Here is a 24,499-nt window from a genome sequence, read left to right as displayed (position 1 = left end):
CATCTACTGCCACTCACCCAGGTCAGCTTGATCAGTCTGAGCCTATGGAGATTGGGCGAGCCTCTCTCACTCCTGCAGAGCGCCAGCGCCGCTTCACCTCAAACCTCTGCTTCTATTGTGGAGGTGATGGACATCGTGTGGTAACCTGCCCTTTAAAGGGCCGAAGCTCACCGGGCATAGGGGGAGTCCGGTTGAGTTCAATGACCATCCAGTCCTCCGACCGCAAACCCCTGCTGCAAGTTCACCTTCGCCTCTCTGACTCAACTCACACCCTGGCTGCTCTGGTGGATTCTGGCGCCGAAGCCAACATAATGGACATCAAGCTGGCACGCCAACTGGGACTGGAGAACCTCCGTTTGACACCTCCTATTCCTGCCCGGGCACTGGACGGACACTTACTCGGATCGGTCACTCATGTCACGGCCCCGGTCTCGATGGGTCTGTCCGGAAACCATCAAGAAACTATCCAGTTTCACCTGCTCCCCTCTCCAGGCCAACCCCTCATCCTGGGTTACCCATGGCTCCGCCGGCACAACCCTCAGCTCGACTGGGTGACCGGGGTGATCAGGGAGTGGGGAGAGGACTGCCACCGAACCTGCCTGCTTGCTGCCGCACTACCCCCTCGGCCAGTACCTACTAACTCCGCTCCTGACCTCTCCAATGTCCCAGAATGCTACCATGGTCTCAGAGAGGTGTTTAACAAAGCAAGAGCCACATCTCTGCCCCCTCACCGACCGTACGACTGTGCCATCGACCTCCTCCCTGGAACAGCCCCTCCAAAGGGTCGTCTTTATTCGTTGTCTGCTCCTGAAAGAAAGTCCATGGAGGACTACATCAATGGCTCTCTGTCCGCAGGATTAATCCGTTCATCTTCATCTCCTGCTGGTGCTGGCTTCTTCTTTGTGGGGAAGAAGGACGGATCTCTTCGCCCCTGCATCGACTACAGGGGACTCAACGACATCACAGTGAAAAACCGTTACCCTCTGCCTCTGCTCACCTCTGCTTTTGAGTTGCTCCAGGGAGCCACTGTTTTTACCAAGTTGGATCTCAGAAACGCTTACCACCTAGTGCGGATCCGGGAGGGAGATGAATGGAAAACCGCATTCAATACACCAACAGGCCACTACGAGTATCTGGTTATGCCTTTTGGCCTCACCAATGCTCCTGCTGTGTTCCAGGCTCTAGTGAATGATGTACTGCGGGACATGTTAAACAAGTTTGTCTTCGTTTACCTGGATGACATCTTAATCTACTCCAGAAACCTGTCTGAACACACCCGCCATGTCCAGCAAGTCCTTCATCGTCTTCTGGAGAATTCCCTCTACGCCAAGGCAGAGAAATGTGAGTTTCACGTCAAGACAGTGGCCTTCCTGGGGTACATAGTGGCAGAGGGAAGTATCCAAATGGATCCTGCCAAAGTATCAGCAGTCACTTCATGGCCAGTTCCGGAGAACAGAAAGAAGCTGCAACAGTTTCTGGGGTTTGCTAACTTCTATAGAAAGTTTATCCGGAACTACAGTACCGTTGCTGCCCCTCTCACTGCTCTAACCAGCACCAAGCAACCCTTCACCTGGACCCCAGCAGCCGACAAAGCCTTCAGTACCCTCAAGGTGAGGTTCACCTCCGCTCCCATCCTCCAGATGCCTGATGTGGACCGGCAATTCATTGTGGAGGTGGACGCCTCGGATGTGGGAGTTGGTGCTGTGATTTCTCAGTGGGCTGCGGAGGATAGGAAGCTCCATCCCTGTGCCTTTTTCTCACGTCGGTTGTCCCCCTCTGAGTGCAATTACGACATAGGGAACCGTGAGCTGCTGGCTGTGAAGCTTGCCTTGGAGGAGTGGCGTCACTGGCTGGAGGGGTCCACCATTCCATTTCTCGTTTGGACCGATCATAAGAACTTGGAGTACATCCGCACGGCCAAACGGTTGAACTCCAGGCAGTCCCGCTGGGCCCTGTTCTTCACCAGGTTTAATTTCACTCTGTCATACCGGCCTGGATCACGTAACACCAAGCCAGACGCCCTCTCCCGTCAATTCCAGAAGGATGACACCCCCTCCAAGGACCCTGTGTCGATTCTGCCAAGTCCCTGCATCGTTGCAGCTCTGACCTGGGCTGTTGAGGAACAGGTGCTGGAGGCTCTCCGTAACCAGCCAGGTCCCAGCACTTGCCCAGCTGACCGCCTTTTTGTCCCCGAAGACCTGAGGTCCCAGGTCGTTCAGTGGGGACATGACTCCCGCCTAGCTTGTCACCCTGGCTCCACCCGCACTTACAACCTGCTCGCCCAGAGGTTCTGGTGGCCCTCTCTGAGAAAGGATGTACGGGAATTCGTCCAAGCCTGCCCCATCTGCAACCAACACAAGTCGTCCTGCCAGCCCCCAGCCGGATTGCTGCAGCCCCTGCCTGTGCCCAGACGTCCCTGGTCTCACATCGCCCTTGACTTTGTCACGGGGCTGCCCCCTTCAAGGGGCATGACCGTCATTCTCACCATAGTTGACCGTTTCAGCAAGATGGCACACTTCATTCCCCTCCCCAAGCTCCCAACCGCCAAGGAGACCGCCCAGGTGGTCCTGGAACACGTCTTCCGGATCCACGGACTGCCAAAGGATGTAGTTTCTGACCGTGGTCCACAATTCTCCTCCGCTTTTTGGAAGGAGTTCTGTCACCTGCTGGGAGCCACAGTCAGTCTGACTTCCGGATTCCATCCCCAATCCAATGGGCAGTCAGAGCGGGCTAATCAGGAGCTCGAGAAGGCACTGCGATGCATGACTTCACGCAACCCCCACTCCTGGTCGCAGCAATTGACATGGGTGGAGTACGCACACAATTCTCTGACCTGCTCTGCCATCGGTATGTCCCCTTTCCAATGTGTTTATGGATACCAGCCTCCTCTATTTGCCAGCCAGGAAGAGAAGGTTACTTGCCCATCTGCACTTGCTTTTGCCCGTCGATGTCGCCGCACCTGGTCACAAGCCCGAGCCACACTCCTCAGATCCGTTGCCAGCTACACTACCGGGGCCAACCGTCGGAGAATTCCTGCTCCCACCTACCATGTTGGTCAAAGGGTGTGGTTGTCATCGAAGAACCTGCCACTCAGGGTGGAGTCGCAGAAGCTGGCACCTCGGTTCATTGGCCCATTCCCTATCATAAGAGTGATTAGCCCAACTGCTGTCCGGCTCCAACTGCCTAATTCCCTGAGGGTGCACCCCACTTTCCATGTGTCTAAGATTAAGCCCATCCATGAGAGTCCGCTGGTCCCTGCTGCGCCTTGTCCTCCTCCTCCACGGCTCGTCGATGGTGGTCTGGTTTACACCGTCCGCCGCCTGCTTCGGTCCAGACGGAGGGGTAGGGGTCTCCAGTACCTCATTGACTGGGAGGGCTATGGACCTGAGGAAAGGACCTGGGTGCCAGCTAGTCGGATTGTGGATAGGACTCTCATCACCGCTTTCCACCAACGGCATCCTGATCAACCTGCAATCCGTAGGGGCCGCCCCAGAGGGGTCCCTAACCGTCCTGCCCGCTCGGCTTCCTGTCCTGTGCCTGATCCTGTCTCGGGACCTGTCCCATCTCCCGACCACGGCCCTCCGGCTTCCTCCGAGGATGAGGACGTTCACTCGGACCGTTCGGAGGAGTTCTAGCCCTCCTCCGGCTCCCCTCCTCCCGCCCGGCGTGGTGTTGCTCTTGGGACTTCTGGGGCCGTCCCTTGGGGGGGGGGTTCTGTCATGAGCCTCTCACTCCACCGGGTTACCACCTTAATTTTCTTCCACTCTGCTCACCACTCTCTCTACTCAGCCTAACTAGCTCCACCTGTCCCTGCTCTGCTCTGCTCTAATTACTCTGCCAGCTGCGCTGCATTACCCACTACCTCTCCCAGTATTTAAGGCCCTGTCTTTCAGCTCTCCGGTGTCAGATCGTCTGCAAAGCTCACACCCGGAACCTGTTTGCTCGCGCTTCTGGCTCACCCTGGTTTTGTGACCCCGGACCTGCCTGAATTTTTGGATACTCTTCTGCCCCAGGAGATCCAGACCTGCTTCTGCCATAACGACTCCTGACTACTCTTCAATCCCGGTAACTCTGACCAGCCTTCTGCCTTGCTACTACGTATTTTGGATTTCCCTTGAACTGTACTGCTGCCTTGTTTCATTCCGCCCTGTTGTGTCTGTGTCTCCCCCCCCCCCAGGACTTCTGGACCACCCACCACCGGCTTCATAGGACGCATCGCTGCCACTGGGGGGGGCACAGACCCAGCACATTGGACGGGATCCCTGTTACCCCTGGAGCCTTCATTCACTCCCTACTTCCCTTTTCCCTTAAGTTTTAATAAACTTTCTGGTGTGACGCAATTGTGGTCCTCTGGTCGTCTGTCTGAACCGTGACAAGGCTAGCATATCTATTTATGTAGCAAGTTAAAAACATGGAGCCTAACGTTAGCTAAATAGCTAGCTATCTAGCTGCTAGGAGGATGTGATGTCATGCCATTGGAGGAGTAGGTGAGTGACTGACTTTTTCCCCTCATGTCGTTTTTTGGTGGCTATACACAGCTAGAGATACAAGTGTCATTTGGTAAGCTAGCAAGAACTTGAATGACTGTTATCCAGTAGCATATCTCTATCAAATTCACTCTGGCTATCTACTCCGATTTCAGAGCACTTTTGTCTGTGTGCCAGAGCACAGAATAACTGATGAATGAACATGGAACACCCGCTGAATATGACCGGTGTCAGTAAACATAGGTAAAAATAGTAATAGTTAGTCAAGAACTCTCTAGATAACATGTAAACAGCCTAACTAGCTCTACTAGGGTGAGTAAAATGGTCAGAGTGAGGTGGTCTCTCATTTGTATCTGGAAGTAGCTAGCTAGCAAGCCAGCCAACTTTAGCCAGTTAGCTTGGGTGCTTGGTTGGGACAAGCATGCATAAGGCAGGCAAGCTGTAGAAGGACAATTCCCCATCGTTTATCATTGCAATTTTGACGGCCAACCAGCTGAAAAGGTTTGAGAGGGTTTATCTAATGTTCCTTTGTTAGATTTTAGCTCATCTTGCTCTGACTAGCATTAGTTGTTGATCTTGTTGTTGTTTTCGTGGCTGTTTGATCAATATGACTGTAAAGTTCCCAAATGGGAAAGGACTCCCGTGGTATTTACATATTTGCAGAAATCCATTGACGTATATTTTGTGGCTTTTGGCGAATGAGTTCTAATGACCTAAAGTCACGCTGTTACAACTGCCTGTAAACACACAGTCCAGTTAAAAGTGAATGGTGGCAGGCCTGTGTGGCAAATGGCTTGTTTGCATAAAGGTCTACTGTAGCTTTGATTGGCTATGGCGCCCCAGTCTGCGTAGACTCCAGTCCTTGACGAGACAGATGTTTTTATTCATTGTCCTGCTGGAAGGTGAACCTCCGCCCCAGTCTCAAATCTCTGGAAGACTGAAACAGGTTTCCCTCATGAATTTTCCTATATTTAGCGCCATCCATCATTCCTTCAATTCTGACCAGTTTCTCAGTCCCTGCCGATGGAAAACATCCCCACAGCATGATGTTGCCACCACCATGCTTCACTCTGGGGATGGTGTTCTTGGGCTGATGAGAGGTGTTGGGTTTGTGCCAGAAATAGCGTTTTCCTTGATGGCCTAAAAGCTCAATTTTAGTCTAATCTGACCAGAGTACCTTCTTCCATATGTTTGGGGAGTCTCCCACATGGCTTTTGGCGGACACCAAACATGTTTGCTTATTTTTTTCTTCAAGCAACGGTTTTTTTCTGGCCACTCTTCTGTAAAGCCCAACTCTGTGGAGCGTACGGCTTAAAGTGGTCCTATGGATTGATACTCCAATCTCCGCTGTGGAGCTTTGCAGCTTCTTCAGGGTTATCTTTGGTCTCTTTGTTGCCTCTCTGATTAATGCCCTCCTTGCCTGGTCCGTGAGTTTTGGTGGGCGGCCCTCTCTTGGCAGGTTTATTGTGGTGCCATATTCTTTCCATTTTTTAATAATGGATTTAATGGTGCTCCGTGGGATGTTCAAAGTTTCAGATATTTTTTTATAACCCAACCCTGATCTGTACTTCTCCACAACTTTGTCCCTGACCTGTTTGGAGAGCTCCTTGGTCTTCATGGTGCCGCTTGCTTGGCCTTTCAGAACAGGTGTATATATACTGAGATCATGTGACAGATCATGTGACACTTAGATTGCACACAGGTGGACTCTATTTAACTAATTATGTGACTTCTGAAGGTAATTGGTTGCACCAGATCTTGTTTAGGGGCTTCATAGCAAAGGGGGTGAATACATACGCATGCACCACTTTTCCGTTATTTATTTTCTATAATTTTTTGAAAAGTAATTTTTTTCATTTCACTTCACCAATTTGGACTATTTTGTGTATCTCCATTACATGAAATCCAACTAAAAATCAATTTAAATTACAGGTTGTAATGCAACAAAATAGGAAAAACGCCAAGGGGGATGAATACTTTTGCATAGGTCGCTTTTCACTCGGAATTTAAGACAATACATGAATGATGCATTTATATACAACTGTAGGACATTTAGCAGATGCTCTTATCCAGTGTGAAATACAGTCAGTGCATTCAACTAAGGTAGGTGAATCAACCACATCAGCAAAATGTTTGGATGCTCTTATCCAGTGCGAAATACAGTCAGTGCATTCAACTAAGGTAGTAGTATGAAAATGTGTGCACTCACTAATTGTAAGTCGCTCTGGATAAGAGTGTCTGCTAAATGACTAAAATGTCAATGTAAATGTAGGTAAGTCAACCAACCATGTTTAGAAAGTATACATGAACTAAATGTTCAAATCTAAACCTAGTGACTAATACATGTAAAGGAAGGACCTACAGTAACAACACATGTCCTTTTTTCATAGAGAGAGGTAAACTACCTAGAGCATGTGAGCTCACACTGAAAGCAAATCCAATGTTGCAAATTGAAGTGAAACGCATAGATTTATCAGATATTAGATTAGAAAGTACTGCCCTCAGGTGGAAGAATCAATTACTACAAAAGACTGGATCGTTGCGTTGCTCCACGCATCACACAATTAGAAGCAATAAGATGACCACTGCACATACCCGGAGTACATGAACAAACCAATACACTCCAGCATCACTGAGTAAAGTGGATACAAATGATGAGGGAGATGAAAACATGCCACACCAGTAACATTTTGTAATATCAGTTTAAATACTCTTTTGGAGTATTTCTACAATAGACTAATGGAATTAATGGGTCAAAAGTTAATATACAAAACAGAATTGGAAATATATTGATAGTATATGGTATGATGATGTATTTGATGATATTGACTGGTTGTGATTAGGCCAGGTGAAACTCAATATTACCCACATCACATGAGATTTTCCTAGAAAAAAATATGAGCTATTGTGCTTTTTAAATGATTTGCTAATGACTGTAAACGATGCAGGCAGTACCCTTTCAAAGGGTTGCCATGGTGACAGTGGTGCATAGTGCAGTGATGGAGTCATGACCAGACAAGCGCAGACCTTTATCCCAGACACCAAGAATGAGTTGCAGTATGTCAAGACCCAGTCCACAGACCACGTAACCCACAGCTGCTGGTAACATTACAGTTGACAGACCACAATCCATGTCTCAGTGGTTTTACAGATCATGGTACTATCTGTTGAGACAACCATGCATCTCTGAAGCAACAGCACACAATCCTGAAAAAATGCAAACGGTAAGAGATGCTCTCATGCAGCATCAGTCTCGACAGTATGTAACATCATCCAAAATAAAGGCTTTGAAGAGAAAAGGAAGAGAGTATTAGTAGCTTGTCCCTTCCTTCATACCCTAGTCTCACCACTAACCCACACACACTCACGTACATATAATATGCGTCAAAAATGGCTCCCTATTCCCTATTTGGGACACATCTATAGTCTCTGCAGAGCAGGAGGGTTCAGGACCCTGGAGAGTACCCAGCAGAGAGAAAAAAGAGCTCCGGTAAGTGCTGCATGTAATCAGTAAGGACCACATAGATGACACATCCTTAGAAGAGTTCAGCACAGCTCCTTATTAGATTCCTATAGACTACTTAACTCTCAGTGAAGCCCTGGGTGCATCCTAAATGGCATCCTATTCCCTATATAATGCACTACTTTTGACCAGGGCCCTATGGTAAAAGTGTGTGCACTATATGCGGAATACAGTGCCATTTGGGACGCATCCCTATACTCTCTTAGTGAAGCCCTGACAAAAACCCTCTTGGGCTTTTTAAAGAGAAGCCTGCTGAGAACAGTGGAGAGAAGGATGACATAGTGCCACTGAACTGACTGAATCTCCATAGAGAGACCACATAAACAGCTGAAATCTCAATGAAAAACGGTCCATTTTTATAAGGATAACACATTTTTTGAGGAGCTTGAATAATGGGTAATCATGACGTAAAAATGGTCTCACAGTGGCCATTTTCATGTTATAAATGTTCAGAACTGAATTTATTTTGTATGCTGTCAAAAATTCTTGCTCAGCTTGGTCTGAATGGGAAGAAGAAGCATCTGAATAGACAAAAAAACACCTTTAGAGAATTTGAAAAAAATTTATCCATTCATCCTGGGAATATCAGCAGTCTCCGAGAAGTTGGTTGTAGGCTCTTAGAACTGCATCCCGAATGGCACCCTATTCCCTATGTAGTGCACCACTCCTGACAAGGGCCCATTATGTCTATGGTCAAAAGAACTTCACTGTATAGGGAAAAGGGTACCATTTGGGACAATAACAAAATCTCAGGTCACCCACACTCCCTTCCATCCATTTCCTCTGAGAAAACCAATATGTTTAGCCACTGAATATTTCATCCCAGTTTCAAATTCCTAGAAAATAAGATTCCGCAGATGCATTAACATTTTACCTTGCTTTTGCTCTGTCACTGGTGAGACTTTGAAAATGTTCAATTTCATGGATGGTCAGGTATTGTCCTTGCTTAAATCTGATGTTGGTGCGTGTGAAAGTCACATTATGGAACTGTTAATGAGGCCTAAAGTGTGTCTGTTGGAAAAGGTTAATGGTAGTGTGAACTCTCCACCATACAGTGACATTTGGAACTATAGATTCTTGAAACAATACCGATAGGCATGCATCCTGACATGATATATAAAGGTCCAATGTGATATCAAATCATATCACATCATTTCTGGGTAACAATTAAGTACCTTACTGTAATCGTTTTCAATGAAAACGGTCAAAAATGTACAAAAATCGCTTCTTCGCAAAGAGCAATTCCTCAAGCAATAATTTTGCTAGGACTGTCTCGGAGAGGTCTGAGTGGGGAGGGGAAAATGGAAAACTAGCTGTTGTTGGCAGAGAGGTTTGGAACTCTCTTTCTTATTGGTCTAATTTACCGCCTGGTAATGCCACCAGGCAGGCCAAAAATCCATTCCACCATAACAGGCTGAAATTTCAGGTGGTCTATTCAAACAGCTCTTACACTAAAAGGACATTATCATAAATTTCACAATTTCACAGTATTATTCCATCCTCATAGTGTGGAATTTTTATGTTGTTTGCTAAGTAACTTATACATACCTTAACTAAAGCACTGACCAATAGTACAGTAATTTCATAATAGCATATTTGCTAAGGGGTACTTCAGTGAAATATATCTACTTATACATAATTCATAAGCACAAAAAATGTGCCTTTGACACCAGCAATTGAAATTAACAATAAGAGGAGGAGAAACAGTTAAGTGTTAAGTGGTTTTATCTTACATATTTACATTATGCAGGTTCTCTTGACTCCTCAGTTCAGATTATTCCTCTCTTAACAGCCTTCAACTTAATGGTACGGTTCAATAGAGGCATCAATCTAAGACTTTATAGATGTACAGGCTCAAAAATTATGCCATACTTGTTAACATTATACCCAGAGAGGAAGTGGCTCATTTAATTTTTATTTTTGAAACACATTAGTGCCATTTAACATAGCTAAATATGAGAGGATATTAGAACTTTCCTGAAGGCTCATATTTACATAGAGGGCTTGTTTAAGTTGAATACCGGGGGAATTAGATTACCATCCAAATATGAGGATCTATGCTCAACTCCGTGAACCGTGAACCATGAACACAATATATTGAGGGTGGGGGGTTCTAGCCTGATGACTAGTCCTCTGAGCTACAATTGGTAGAGCATGGCGCTTGTAACGCCAGGGTAGTGGGTTCGATCCCCGGGACCACCCATACGTAAAAATGTATGCACACATGACTGTAAGTCGCTTTGGATAAAAGCGTCTGCTAAATGGCATATTATATTATTATATTATATTATGACTCACACTAAATTATTCCGCTGCTCTGTCGTTAGCAACATGCATTATTCTGAGACTGCCATCATTGAAGTTGTTCGTGGTGAAGAGGGGCACAAGGGGTGTTGTACAAAACAAAGTCATCAGCGATTGGATTGTCTCTAACCAATCAGAGTATCAACGCCCAACCACACGGCCCCAAATGTGTTCGCATTTGGTGAAGGGTCGGGGAAGTCCATGGGCATGCTCTAGCATTTGGCCTGAGCAAGGAGTCTTGTGTTAACTGTAGGGGTACCCATGGTGCTGGGGATCAGAATTGTCCAGTGAGAGAAAGGCAGGTTGAGGTTGCCAGGATCAGAGTAGTACAGAAGGTGTTGTTTGCTGAGGCAGTGAAGAGAGTAGTAGAGGAAGATGGGTCCAGGGCGAGGGCTTCTAAGAGGATCCCTGTGAGTAGGCCAAGGCCAATAGAGTGATAGCAATAACATGTGCTTCAGTAAGGTTGGTTTCTTAGCGTTCATAGCCATGGTTATCAACTTTACTGCAATGTATTTTACTGGAATGTAAAATCACAGAAAATAGATGTTGCGGTGGCAGCCGCATAGAAGAACTTGGGTGTACAAGATTTTACTGCAGAAGAGTCACAAGGTGTGTTGAACGATAGTGTCCCATCCTCCCAGCTGGCTGGCCTGGTGTAGGATCACTGGAGAGGTTTTAGTTAATGGGTGTAGGATTAGTTGGTACTGGTAGGGCAATTTTCCTTCCCTTTTCCTTCCCTTTTTGTGTCACAAAGTGTAATGAATTCACACTCCAGAACAGTAGACGGAAACACAGGGCTAGATAAGAGAAATAGATGACTAGGTAAACATTGAGGCTAGGAGGATTTAGGCAAATAGGATGAAGGAATGGTCTGGATAAAACTAGGCTTTATAGTCTTTAAAATAAATTAACCAGGTCAACACACGAGGGGAGTATGTGGTTCTCTGTAGCTCAGCTGGTAGAGCACTGCGCTTGTAACGCCAAGGTAGTGGGTTCGATCCCCGGGACCACCCATACACAAAAATGTATGCACGCATGACTGTAAGTCGCTTTGGATAAAAGAGTCTGCTAAATGGCTTATTATTATTATATGTAAACCAAATTTAAAATGTACTTTCATTTTTCTGTCTGTCTTCTCCCCCTCCCAAAATAGAGCATGTTTGAGTGAATCTGAGTTGTCAGCGAGATTCCATTGCCTGACTAGCTTAGATCCTATAACACTTTTCACCTTCTATAGCTAGAGGACTCCTGATATCTCCAGGATTGATAAGTATAATTTTTGTCTTAATCTGTTGTTGTCTAGTACTGTCTTTTTGCTAGCTAGAGCCATCTACTTTAAGTCATATTTCCATTCATTTTTTAAAACCGGTACCTGTTACTTTCAGACGAGTCCCGTGACACTTGTGGGGGTCGTAGAGCAAAACATTTGTAGACCAAATGGTTCGGACCCTACAAACAGACGTTGGCACATCGACGGTACCAACTTCAGACGAGTCCCCTGACAATTGTGGTTGTAGAGCAAAACGGAGAACACCATCGTGTTCGTGAGAGTCTCCCCTTTCCATAGATTGGTCATAATAGTTTGTAGGTCAAGGCTCCACACCACTCTCTCACTTGAGTTTCTTAGCTAGTTATTTTCAGATGATCTCATTTTGCTCTTTTGTAACTTTGGCAACTATGTGTGAGTTTTCTGTACCTGTTCGCTCCTCTCACTGTAGGCTTTACAGACACTCCCCACTCCTTGGCTGCAAGCCTTCAAATTTAGTTTACCCTGTGCGTACAACCCATGTGGAATTCCTGGCCTCCGGCAGCGGTTGGAACTGCCGATCTGCGGTCAAGAACACTGAGTTCATCTCAGCATATGCTGCCATTCAGTCTCTAGACTTTTTGGCTCTGACAGAGACATGGATCACCCCAGACAACATTGCTACTCCAGCTGCTCTCTCTAAATCTGACTACGTGTTCTCTCATAGTCCGAGAGCATATGGTCATCGCGGTGGTGGCACAGGGGTACTAATTTCTCCTAAGTGGAGATGTTCTATTTTCTTCCTCACTCACCTGTCCATGTCCTCATTTGAATTCCATGCTGTCACTGTCATGTCACTTGTCCACTCAAGCTTAACATTGTCATCTATCGCCCACCAGGTGCCCTTCGAGATTTCATCAATGAGCTTGACACCTTGATAATCAAATTTCCTGACGATGGCTTACCGCTCTTCGTACTGGGTGACTTCAACCTCCCGATGTCTGCCTTCGATTCATTTCTTTCCAAGTATTTATTTCTCCTTGTCTCTTTTGACCTCACCCTTTCCCAGTCCCCTCCCACTCACAAAGCAGGCAATACGATTGACCTTATCTTTACTAGAGGCTGTTTGCCTACAAATCTCACTGCAACCCCCCTACAGGTCTCTGATCACCACTTTGTTTGCTTTTCTGTCTCCCTCTCCTCCAACCCTAGCGACTTAGCCCTTACCCCAGGGTTTCCCAAAATTCGGTCCTCGGGACCCCAAGGGGTGCACATTTTGGTTTTTGCCGTAGCACTACACAGCTGATTTAAATAATTGTCTAATCATCAAGCTTTGATCATTTGAATCAGCTGTGTAGTGTTAGGGAAAAAACGAAACTTGCACCCCTTGGGGTCCTGAGGACCGAGTTTGGAAAACGCTGCCCTACCCAGGTGGTAATTTGCCATTGCAATCTTTGCTCTCTCTCTTTCCCACTACTCTCTCTTCTTCTATCCTATCATCTCTTCCTTCTGCTAAATCCTTCTCCTTCCTGCTAAATCCTTCTTCCTCCTGTCTCCTGATTCTACCTCTTCGACGCTACTCTCCTCCCTTTCCACATCCTATGACTCGTATGGTGCATTTTCCTCCCGGCCCGGCTCAGACCGCCCCTTCTGCTCCGTGGCTGAGTGATTATTTACGAGCTTACAGAACAGTGATGTGGGCAGCTGCACTAAAAAATAGTAAAACTAAACTTCCGGAGGACCTATCATCATTTCATTCCTTCCTCTCTACCTTCTCTTCTTTGGTATCTGCTGCTAAAGCACTTTCTCTCATTCTAAATTTCAAGCTTCTGCCTCTAACTCTAGGAAAGTATTTTCCACCTTCTCCTCCCTACTTAATTCTCCACCCCCTCCCCCTCCCTCTCTGCGGACAACTTTGTCAACCAGTTTGAAAAGAAGGTTGATGACATCCGCTCCTCATTCACTCATCTTATTGAATCCACTGGTCCCACTCACACAGAACTACCTTATGCCTTGACCTCTTTCTCCCCTCTCTCTCCAGATGAAATCATGTTACTAGTGAGGTCCTATCCCCTCCTTCATTCTCCAGACCATCTCTGGAGACCTTCTCCCATTCCTTACCTCCCTCATCAACTCATCCTTGACCACTGGCTGCGTCCCCTCTGACTTAAAAATGTCCAGAGTTGCTCCTCTCGTCAAGAAATGACCCATCTGACGTCAAAAACGACAGACCGGTATCCCTTCTTTCTTTTCTTTCCAAAATACGTGAGCATGCTGTCTCTGACCAACTCTCTCGCTATCTGTCTCAGAACTGTCTTTTGATCCTAACCAGTCAGGCTTGAAGACGGGTCACTCAACTGAGACTGCTCTTCTGTGTCACGGAGGCTCTCCGCACTAATAAAGCTGAATCTCTCTCCTCTGTTCTCATCTTCCTAGATCCATCTGCAGGGACGGCTTGTTCAATAGGGCGATATGGGCGACGCACTGCCAAACGGGAAAAGGAAGGGATTTTTTTTCTAATCAATTATATCACGGCAACAGCAGTTATCAGTGTTCACGTCTGATCTGCCAGCCACTAAATGTCAAATCAGGCTAAAGTCGTGCTTCAAATGGCCCCGCCCGTTTTTGGGGCGATTTCAGTCAAGTTGAAAATCGCCCAGAAGTCTCTCATAGCCTGTCATGTAAAATCTATTTTTTTCACATTTCAAAGCTTTCAATACATTCTCTATGGGTGTCTGTGGGCTTGCACTTACGCGCTTTCGTCATACGTGACGTAACGTTGAACGTAACTAAGACAATGGCGGCTAGAAGCGTCTCTGTTGCGACCTGCAGTGCGGCGTTATTTTATGTTTTTAATTTGTAGACTTAGTTTACAAACATTCTGCCAACCATGGATTTCCAGTGGTTGGTTTTGGACTGATCTTGTTGATCGTGTACATACCCGCTACGAACGGACTAAATAATGAAAACGCTGCTGGCAGCTGAATCCCAATACAGCTGGGAGACTTGGCTGGATGAGTCCCGGACAGAGAAGTGGAGCCGGCCACCTTCACCCTGGTCAGAGCGGACCGCGATCCTGGTAAGAGAGCGACTCTGTACCCCGACATTGAACTGCTTTCTGTGTCATTGCGACCTTACTATCAATTCAATTCAATTTAAGGGCTTTATTGGCATGGGAAACGTGTGTTAACATTGCCAAAGCAAGGGAAGTAGATAGTAAACAAAAGTGAAATAAACAATAAATATTAACAGTAAACATTACACTCAGAAGTTTCAAAAGAATAAAGACATTTCAAATGTCATATTATGTATATATACAGTGTTGTTACAATGTGCAAATAGTTAAAGTACAAATGGGAAAATAAATAAACATAAATATGGGTTGTATTTACAATGGTGTTTGTTCTTCACTGGTTGCCCTTTTCTTGTGGCAACAGGTCACAAATATTGCAGCTGTGATGGCACACTGTGGTTTTTCACCCAGTAGATAAGGGAGTTTATCAAAATTGGGTTTGTTTTCGAATTCTTTGTGGATCGCTGTAATCTGAGGGAAATATGCGTCTCTAATATGGTCATACATTTGGCAGGAGGTTAGGAAGTGCAGCTCAGTTTCCACCTCATTTTGTGGGCAGTGTGCACATAGCCTGTCTTCTCTTGAGAGCCAGGTCTGCCTACGGCGGCCTTTCTCAATAGCAAGGCTATGGTCACTGAGTCTGTACATAGTCAAAGCTTTCATTAAGTTTGGGTCAGTCACAGTGGTCAGGTATTCTGCCACTGTGTACTCTCTGTTTAGGGCCAAATAGCATTCTAGTTTGCTCTGTTTTTTTGTTTGTTCTTTCCAATGTGTCAAGTAATTCTCTTTTTGTTTTCTCATGATTTGGTTGGGTCTAATTGTGTTGTTGTTGTTGTTGTTGTTGTTGTCCTGGGGCTGTGTGGGGTCTGTTTGTGTTTGTGAACAGAGGCCCAGGACAAGCTTACTTAGGGGACTCTTCTCCAAGTTCATCTCTCTGTAGGTGATGGCTTTGTTATGGAAGGTTTGGGAATCGCTTCCTTTTAAGTGGTTACTATCTGCCCCGTGAGTTCCCCCAATTGTTTGTTACCGTTGTGTACTGTTGATAATCACAAGTTTACTGGAGAACTGAGACCAAGTAGAGACTTTGGACAGGGTGGATATGGTATAATAAAGGCAGTTTATTCAGAGGTAAAGATATCTGGAATCGCGTGCACGGACTCGTGCACGTGTGTAGGTCACCTAAATCATCAGAAAAATTGCCCCTCCTGAGAATTTTTTCAGGAGCCGCCACTGTCTATCTGGTGCCTTTGATACCGTGCACCACCAGATCTTCTTCTCCACCCTTTCAAGGCTGGGTGTCTCAGGCTCTGCACACCCTTGGATTGCATCCTACCTGGCAGGCCGCTCCTGCCAGGTGATGATCTGTGTCTGCACCACATACTTTCACTACTGGTGTCCCCCACGACTCAATTTTAGGCCCTCTCCTCTTTTCTCTATACACCAAGTCACTCAGCTCATGGTCTCTATTATCATAAATATGCAGATGACACAGCTACTTTTCTCCTTTCCCTTTTTCTGACACCCAGGTGCTGACAGGCATCTCTATGTGCCTGGAAGATATCTCAATTTAGATGCCGGCCCACCACCTCAAGCTCAACCTCGACAAGAAGGAGCTGCTCTTCCTCTTGGGGACTGCTCCATGACCTCTCCATCATGATTGACAACCCCACTGTGTCCCCCTACCAGAATGCAAATAACTTTGGTGTGACCCTGGACAACACCCTGTTGTTCTCTGCATACATCAAAGCAGTGACTCACTCCTGCAGGTTCATGCTCTACAACATCTGTAGAGTATGACCCTACCTCCCACAGGAAGTGGTGCAGGTCCTAATCCAGGCACTTGTCATTTCCCATCCGGACTACTGCAATTCACTGTTGGCTGGGCTCCCCGCTTGTGCCATCAAATCCCTGCAATTTATCCAGAACGCTGCAGTCCACCTGGTGTTCAACCTTCCCGAGTTCTCCCATGTTACCCCGCATCCGCACATTCCACTGGCTTTTATTCTAAGCTCGCCTCCACTACAAGACCATGGTCCTTGCATTCAGAGCAGCAAGAGGAACTGCCTCTCCCTACCTTCAAGCTTTGCTCAAACCCTACACCCCAACCCGAATACTCCGTTCTGCTACCTCTGTTCTCTTTGCCCTCCCACCCCTATGGTAGGGCTCCTCCCGCTTAGCCCAGTCCAAGTTATTCTCTGTCCTGGCACCCCAATGGTGGAACCAGCTTCCCGCTGATGCTAGGACAGTAGAGTCCCTGCCCATTTTCTGAAAACAGCTGAAGCCCTACCTCTTCAAAGAGGATCTTGAATAATCCCACAGCACCCTCGCACCCCCTAATCACAGCAATTTAGATGGTACAGTGGTTCACTACACTATTCAGTGCCAGTTTTCTTCACATAAACGGAAATTGGGCGAACAGTGTCGAATTTTAGCAACCAGGAAATGACAGAGTGATATTTATATTGGTGACTTGACCCAATTTCCACTAGATAACACAGCCACAAAGTCAAAACAGCTTTCCCATTTTGATTTCTATGACTTTGATATGTGGTTGTCCCACCTAGCTATCTTAAATGAATGTCCTAACTGTAAGTCGCTCTGGATAAGAGTGTCTGCTAAATGACTAAAATGTAAAATGTAAATGTAATTTGAAATTATGCATCAGAAGTTTTTTGTCTTCAAGGACAAGGGTCTTATGGGACTCAAATAGTCCTTTTCAATATTAAGGAAATTACATTTTGTTCCAGAGGATATGCTGATTTACAAGGTTGTAAAAGATGCATATTCATATGCTGAGTTTACACAATACAAAACAACAAAGCAGTAGTTTACATAACCTTTAAAGTTTCTCATCAACAGAGGTACAAACAGCATTTGCATGAGGAGGATAGGGGTGTGTGTGTGTATGTGTGTGTGTTTGATTTGATGTGCATGTGTTTGGCATGTGCCTGTTTGTGTGCATCTGTGTGTGTGTACGGGTGCCAGGGCGCGTGTGTGTCCATATTTCTCTGATGTGGGACCGCTAGCTGAGATTGTCCAGTTTCCCCATTTCCCCTCTGGCTAATCACAAGAGCCCCCAGTAAATCCTTGGTATCATTGCAGGATCAAGAAAAGGCCTCCAGCCCTGGGAAACCTATCTCCACTGAGAGAAAGGAGAACACACACAATAACACTCCTCTATATATCTGTCTGCCGGCCCTGGCATGGTCATGGTCATGGTCAAAAACTGGGCTGCATCCCAAATGGCACCCTATTTCCTTTGGAGTGTACAACTTTGGGCTCTGGTCAAAAGTACTGCACTGTATAGGGAATAGGGTGCCATTTGATACAAGAAGGAGGACAAGGAGGAGGAAGGAAATGATGATGTCACTGGTCACCCTGCGCCGGGCTGCCTTTAGTATACAAGAAAAGTAAAAGTCACCTTTAAAATCAAACAACCTTCCTCATTCAAGTATGAAAGGACAAGGACTATAGTGAGAGCGCAGGTTGTTATGAAAGAAAGAGAGGGGAATATTGAGAAGAAGAATAGGAGAAGTTCAGAGTCCGAGATAGAGATCACATTGTAATACTTTACAATGCCGCTCTGTTTTCCAGCTGCTGTGAATAATTTGTTTACTAGGGGGGGGTATGGAAGGATTAGCACCTGGAGGGCAGTTTCACTGGTAGCCTCATACTCTGATGAGAGCTGAGATATACTGTCACAGTCGCACACTCTGTGGCAACTCAGAGGAGGCTTTTGATGGTTGTTCATGCCTTGAGCATCTGACAATTAAACCCTGAATGGATAAAAGGTCAAAGGAAGTCATATGCACTGGACTTTCACTGGTGAAGGTCACGGGGTGACAGGGGGGTCGTAAAGTACAGTGAGGGAAAAAAGTATTTGATCCCCTGCTGATTTTGTTCGTTTGCCCACTGACAAAGAAATGATCAGTCTATAATTTTAATGGTAGGTTTATTTGAACAGTGAGAGACAGAATAACAACAACAAAAATCCAGAAAAACGCATGTCAAAAATGTTATGAATTGATTTGCATTTTAATGAGGGAAATAAGTATTTGACCCCCTCTCAATCAGAAAGATTTCTGGCTCCCAGGTGTCTTTTATACAGGTAACGAGCTGAGATTAGGAGCACACTCTGGAGCTCTTTGGTCTTGGCCATGGTGGAGAGTTTAGAATCTGATTGATTGATTGCTTCTGTGGACAGTTGTTGTTTTTACAGGTAACAAGCTGAGATTAGGAGCGCTCCCTAATCTCAGCTTGTTACCTGTAAAAACAACAACTGTCCACAGAAGCAATCAATCAATCAGATTCTAAACTCTCCACCATGGCCAAGACCAAAGAGCTCTCCAAGGATGTCAGTGACAAGATTGTAGACCTACACAAGGCTGGAATGGGCTACAAAACCATCGCCAAGCAGCTTAGTGAGAAGGTGACAACAGTTGGTGCGATTATTCGCAAATTGAAGAAACACAAAAGACCTGTCAATCTCCCTCGGCCTGGGGCTCCATCCAAGATCTCACCTTGTGGAGTTGCAATGATCATGAGAACAGTGAGGAATCAGCCCAGAACTACACGGGAGGATCTTGTCAATGATCTCAAGGCAGCTGGGACCATTGTCACCAAGAAAACAATTGGTAACACACTACGCCGTTAAGGACTGAAATCCTGCAGCGCCCGCAAGGTCCCCCTGCTCAAGAAAGCACAAATACAGGCCCGTCTGAAGTTTGAATCATTCAGATGTTCATTGGCAGAGGAGAACTGGGTGAAAGTGTTGTGGTCAGATGAGACCAAAATCGAGCTCTTTGGCATCAACTCAACTCGCCGTGTTTGGAGGAGGAGGAATACTGCCTATGACCCCAAGAACACCATCCCAACCGTCAAACATGGAGGTGGAAACATTATGCTTTGGGGGTGTTTTTCTGCTAAGGGACAGGACAACTTCACCGCATCAAAGGGACAATGGACAGGGCCATGTACCGTCAAATCTTGGGTGAGAACCTCCTTCCCTCAGCCAGGGCATTGAAAATGGGTCCTGGATGGGTATTCCAGCATGACAATGACCAAAAAACACACAGCCAAGGCAACAAAGGAGTGGCTCAAGAAGAAGCACATTAAGGTCCTGGAGTGGCCTAGCCAGTATCCAGACCTTAATCCCATAGAAAATCTGTGGAGGGAGCTGTTCAAATAAACCTACCATTAAAATTAAAGACTGATCATGTCTTTGTCAGTGGGCAAATGTACAAAATCAGCAGGGGATCAAATACTTTTTTCACTCACTGTAAGTGCATTATGATTGGAGATTATAGATGACTTGTTGTTGATGCTGGGTTATTTATGCTGGGTTATTGCGATATCACCCAACGGGTCAGATCAGAAGACTGGTGGTGTGGCTTAGCAGGGGCATGGCTTTCAGGTATTTATTTTCTGGCCACCAGTGAGAGTAAATGTAATTCCAGTAAATCTGTTCTGTTGTATTGTTAGCACATATTAAGGTTGAACACTGACACAGTTGTATCGTTGATGATGCATAGACAAGTTTATGAGTTCTGTAAAGGTCATGATCAGCTGCCTGAGGTAGTGATAGATAAATTAAGTTTTGAGGCTTTCTGAACATTTGTGTCAAAAATAGGCTTTGATCAACAGTGTACACTAGTTGCACCTGGTCAATTTTTTGAAAAACCTAAGTAATATAAATGTCACAAACACCGTAGCGCGTGAGCAGTGTAGCCTTTTTTGTCTTCTACCGAAATGTATGCCAAACCAATCAGGTGGTTGTTCAATGAAACAAGGCTTTGTACGTCATTGATCATGTGCTTCTGATAAAGTGATACAGGCATCGGCACACTGCTTCGAAGTAAACTGCTTAGCGAATCCGACGCTTGCCTCGGAGCTCCGGTATCAAACGTAACATCACTAGCCTGAGGAGGCGACAACGGACTGCAGGCCTTGAAGCAAGTAGTGTACAGCCGAGGCGAGCCTTACACCCTCTACACTGGGCCTGCAGCCCTACTCTCCTGCCGTTTTTTCATCTGCTCTCCTCTGGCCACAACTGACCAGACCAGCACCAGCAGAGCGCCAACCACCCGGAGCAGACCATACAGCATTACATTTACATTTAAGTAATTTAGCAGACGCTCTTATCCAGAGTGACTTACAAATTGGTGCATTCAACTTAGGATAGCCAGTGGGACAACCACCACTGGGGGAGGGGGGGTGTAGAAGGATTACTGTTATACTATTCCAGGTATTCCTTAAAGAGGTAGGGTTTCAAGTGTCTCCGGAAGGTGGTCAGTGAGTCCGCTGTCCTGGCATTGTGGGGGAGCTTGTTCCACCATTGGGGTGCCAGAGCAGTGAATAGCTTTGACTGGGCTGAGCGGGAATTGTGCTTCCATAGAGGTAGGGGGGCTAGCAGGCCAGAGGTGGATGAACGTAGTGCCCTCGTTTGGGTGTAGGGTCTGATCAGAGCCTGAAGGTAAGGAGGTACCTTTCCCCTCACAGCTCCGTAAGCAAGCACCATGGTTTTTTACTAGATGCGAGCTTCAATTGGAAGCCAATGGAGTGTGCGGAGGAGTGGGGTGACTTGAGAGAACTTGAGAAGGTTGAACACCAGACAGGCAGCAGCGTTCTGGATAAGTTGTAGGAGTTTAATGGCACAGGCAGGGAGCCCAGCCAACAGTGAGTTGCAGTAATCCAGACGGGAGATGACAAGTGCCTGGATTAGGACCTGTGCCGCTTTCTGTGTAAGGTAGGGTCGTACTCTGCGAATGTTGTAGTGCATGAACCTGCAGGATCGGGTCACCGCTTTGATGTTAGCGGAGAACGACAGGGTGTTGTCCAGGGTCACGCCAAGGTTCTTTGCACTCTGGGAGGAGGACACAATGGCGAGATCATGGATCGGGCAGTTCTTCCCCAGGAGGAAGAGCAGCTCCGTCTTGCCGAGGTTCAGCTTGAGGTGGTGATCCGACATCCACACTGATATGTCTGCCAGACATGCAGAGATGTGATTCGCCACCTGGTTATCAGAAGGGGGAAAGGAGAAAATTAATTGTGTGTCATCTCCGTAGCAATGATAGGAGAGACCATGTGAGGATATGACAGAGCCAAGTGACTTGGTGTATAGAGAGAATAGGAGAGGGCCTAGAACTGAGCCCTGGGGGACACCAGTGGTGAGAGCACATGGTGTGGAGACAGATTCTCGCCACGCCACCTGGTATGAGCGACCTGTCAGGTAGGACGCAATCCAAGAGTGAGCAGCGCCGGAGATGCCCAACTCGGAGAGGGTGGAGAGGAGGATCTGATGGTTTACAGTATCAAAGGCAGCAGATAAGTCTAGAAGGATAAGAGCAGAGGAGATAGAGTTAGCTTTAGGAGTGCGGAGAGCCTCCTTGACACAGAGAAGAGCAGTCTCAGTTGAATGACCAGTCTTGAAACCTGACTGGTTTGGATCAAGAAGGTCATTCTGAGAGAGATAGCAGGAGAGTTGGCTAGAGACGGCACACTCAAGAGTTTTGGAGAGAAAAGAAAGAAGGGATACTGGTCTGTAGTTGTTGACATCGGAGGAATCGAGTGTAGACGGAAGGGACATAGCCAGCGGTCAAGGATGAGTGATGAGCGAGGTGAGGTAAGGGAGAATGTCTCCGGAAATGGTCTGGAGAAGAGAGGAGGGGATAGGGTCAAGCGGGCAGGTTGTTGTGCGGCCAGCCGTCACAAGTAGCAAGATTTCATCTGGAGAGAGATGGGAGAACGAAGTCAAAGCATAGGGTAGGGCAGTGTGATTAGGAACAGCGTTGTCATTTGACTTAATAAATGAGGATCGGATGTCGTCAACCTTCTTTTCAAAATGGTTGACGAAGTCATCCACAGAGAGTGAGGAGGAAGGGGGAGGAGGAGGAGGATTCAGCAGGGAGGAGAAGGTGGCAAAGAGCTTCCTAGGGTCAGAGGCAGAGGCTTGTAATTTAGAGTGGTAGAAAGTGGCTTTAGCAGCAGAAACAGAGGAAGAAAATGTAGAGAGGAGGGAGTGAAAATATGACAGGTCCGCAGGGAGTCTAGTTTTCCTCCATTTCCGCTCGGCTGCCCGGAGCCCTGTTCTGTGAGCTCGCAATGAGTCGTCAAGCCACGGAGCAGGAGGGGAGGACCGAGCCAGCCAGAAGGATAGGGTACATAGAGAGTCAAAAGATGCAGAAAGGGAGGAGAGGAGGGTTGACTAGGCAGAATCAGGAGATTGAGGGAGAAGGATTTAGCAGAGGGAAGAGATGATAGGATAGAAGAGGAGAGAGTAGCGGGAGAGAGTGAGCGAAGGTTGCGACGGCACATTACCATCTGAGTAGGGGCAGAGTGAGTAGTGTTGGAGGAGAGCGAGAGAGAAAAGGATACAAAGTAGTGGTTGGAGACTTGGAGGGGAGTTACATTGAGATTAGTAGAAGAACAGCATCTAGTAAAGATGAAGTCAAGCGTATTGCCTGCCTTGTGAGTAGGGGGGGACGGTGAGAGGGTGAGGTCAAAAGAGGAAAGGAGTGGAAAGAAGGAGGCTGAGAGAAATTAGTCAAAGGCAGATGTAGGGAGGTTAAAGTCACCCAGAACTGTGAGTGGTGAGCCATCCACAGGAAAGGAACTTATCAAGGCGTCTAGCTCATTGATGAACTCTCCACTGGAACCTGGAGGGCGATAAATGATAAGGATGTTAAGCTTGAATGGGCTAGTGACTGTGACAGCATGGAATTCAAATGAGGAGATAGACAGATGGGTCAGGGGGAAAAGAGAGAATGTCCACTTGGGAGAGATGAGGATTCCTGTGCCACCGCCGCACTGACAAGATGCTCTCGGGGTATGCGAGAACACATGATCAGACAAGGAAAGAGCAGTAGGAGTATCAGTGTTTTCTGTGGTAATCCATGTTTCCGTCAGCACCAAGAAGTCGAGGGACTGGAGGGTAGCATAGGCTGAGATGAACTCTGCCTTGTTGGCTGCAGAACGGCAGTTCCAGAGGCTGCCGGAGACCTGGAACTTCACGTGGGTCATGCGCGCAGGGACCACCAGATTAGAGTGGCAGCAGCCACGCGGTGTGAAGTGTTTGTATGGCCTGTGCAGAGAGGAGATAACAGGGATAGACAGACACGTAATTGACAGGCTACAGAAAAGGCTACAATAATGCAAAAGAGATCAGAATAAAATTAACTAAACATCTGGGGAAGCGAGAGAGCGGAAACACTCAAATATAACTCTCCCAACTTCCACTTTGGAAATTATAATTGTTGTAAACTACAGCGGTTCAATGTTTTCTAGGAATACTCTAACTTAGTTCATTCAGCTAGCTAACTTGGTACAGTATTCTTCCGTGAAAACCGCCCAGTACATCATATCCTATGACGCCATAGCTAACTAGCATGCTAGCGTCCAATAACACACGGTTTAGCACCAATACTTGGTTACAACAAACTACCAATAGTGTGTTAACACACTAAACAGATTATTTGTGTCCGTGTCATTACCACCAGAGGCGCAGAGGAAGGACCAAAGACACCAACCTATGCCTGGAGCGTGCAGACTACAGGGTAGTGCCTCCATTGACCTATGGGTCACGGGCTTCCAGGTGTGTCTGCTCAATCTGAGGTTTGTCCTTCCTCCCCTTGCAGGGCCGGAGCTGACCAACGACCAGACCAGAACAGAACAAACACCCTCCTTCTCCAAATCCTCCCACCCCCACCTGAACAAGATGACCGAAATGAACCCAGGAGCGATGTGCCGCTAATCTCCATCGCGGAAGTTGCTGCAACAAACTAATACTAATAATAATATGCCATTTAGCAGACGCTTTTATCCAAAGCGACTTACAGTCATGCGTGCATACATTTTTGTGTATGGGTGGT

The sequence above is a fragment of the Coregonus lavaretus genome, assembly GCF_964263955.1.
Source record: "Coregonus lavaretus genome assembly, chromosome: 34".
Classification (NCBI taxonomy): Eukaryota; Metazoa; Chordata; class Actinopteri; order Salmoniformes; family Salmonidae; genus Coregonus; species Coregonus lavaretus.
This window is presented reverse-complemented; position numbering follows the sequence as displayed.